Below are 1753 nucleotides of genomic sequence, written 5' to 3'. Positions count from 1 at the left end.
AGTATATAAACCTCTATCCTCACACATTTGTTTTACAATGCCGATCATTCTTTCATAAAATCCGCCGTGCCATGGAGATTTAGGAGGAATGTATCTCCAACGACAACTGCGTTGATTCAGCATCTGTTGTACTTCTGGTTGATCAAAGATCTTGCTTATATAAGCAGCACCAGCAACAAAGTTCGATGCATTATCTGAAATCATCAGTCTGGGACATGCCCTTCTGGCTCCAAACCTTCTGAATAATTTGATAAAGGTTTCAGCAGACATGTCAGTGGCTACTTCTAGATGTACTGCTCTAGTTGCAGCACAAGTGAACAAACAGATGTACACCTTGATAGGAACTTTGTCAACTGTTTTGGTTAAAATTATTGGTCCAGTGTAATCTACACCTGTCACCTGAAATGGAGTGATATGACAAACTCTTTCAGAGGGATATGGAGGTGGACCTGGATACTGACATACTCGCATATCGTAGTGACGACAAGTAATACAGTCCTTTATTTGCTTTTTCACACTTTGTCGACCTTGAGGTATCCAGTAGGATTGTTGTATATGACAAAGTGTGTCAGCTACCCTACCATGTAACACGTTACTGTGGGCGTTTTGGACAATCAGTTTTGTTAGCCAATGATTCTTGGGGATCAATATTGGATGTATGGCTTCTTTAGGTAGTGAAGAATTATGAATTCTTCCTCGACATCTTATAATCCTTTCTGAGTCGAGATAAAGTTCTAAAGAATTAATCATGACAGGTTTCTTTGGGGATTTATCTTGTGTTTCTAGAAATTTATATTCTGTAGAGAAAACGTCTTTCTGCATTAGTTTCACCCAGTATTTAATGGGTTCAAGACATTCATAATCAGGTTTTATTCCTTTAATGAGTTTATGGACAAGAGCTGTAACTCTTAAGAGTTTACCCAAAGAGGAGTATTTAGATCCATCAATGACTATTTCTGTTGTGTCTGCAGTATTTATACAACTTATTTCTGCTGTGTTCAAGCAGGCTGTTTCTTCTGTCATAATGTGAGCTGTTTGCTGAGGCCAGTTATTTTCATTAGAGAGTCAGTTCGGTCCGTGGAGCCATAATTTATTATCCACAAATTTCTTGAGTGGGACACCACGTGACAACATGTCTGCTGGATTCTCTTTGGTAGAGACGTGGAGAAAGAGATAATCTCTCTGCATCTCTATTATTTCTGCTACTCTGTTCTGTACATAGACCAGCTTACTCTTATTATTTCTTAACCACTGGAGAACTGCTTCATTATCACTCCAGATCACGGTTTTCTCAATAGTGAGGTGATCAAGTACTTTGTTGAGATAGACAGCTAATTTTGTACCTACATAGAGTGCTGTCAGTTCCAATTGTGGTACTGTTCTGACCTTCAAGGGTGCTACCCTGGCCTTTGAAGTAATTAGTGTACTTCCTTCAGCATTACTCATGTAAGCTACAGCGCCATAACCTCTGGTTGACGCATCACAGAACACATGTAATGTGTTCTTGTTTCCTTCTTGACCTATTTGTCTGGGAAATGTAATTTGATGAAGTTGCTTAAACTCCTTGGATATTTCATCCCATGCTTGACTCATTTCTAGAGGCAAGTTCTCATCCCAACCAATTTTGAGTTTCCATGCATCTTGCATAAGCATTTTACCCTTTATGGTAATTGGTGAGACGAGTCCTAGAGGATCAAAACATTGTGATACCTCTGACAGTAAACTACGTTTAGTGAGTGTACTGCATGATTTA

This window comes from Cherax quadricarinatus, chromosome 67 (assembly GCF_038502225.1).
Source record: "Cherax quadricarinatus isolate ZL_2023a chromosome 67, ASM3850222v1, whole genome shotgun sequence".
NCBI classification, from domain to species: domain Eukaryota; kingdom Metazoa; phylum Arthropoda; class Malacostraca; order Decapoda; family Parastacidae; genus Cherax; species Cherax quadricarinatus.
The sequence above is the reverse complement of the archived record's forward strand: the minus strand, read 5'-3'. Positions refer to the sequence as shown.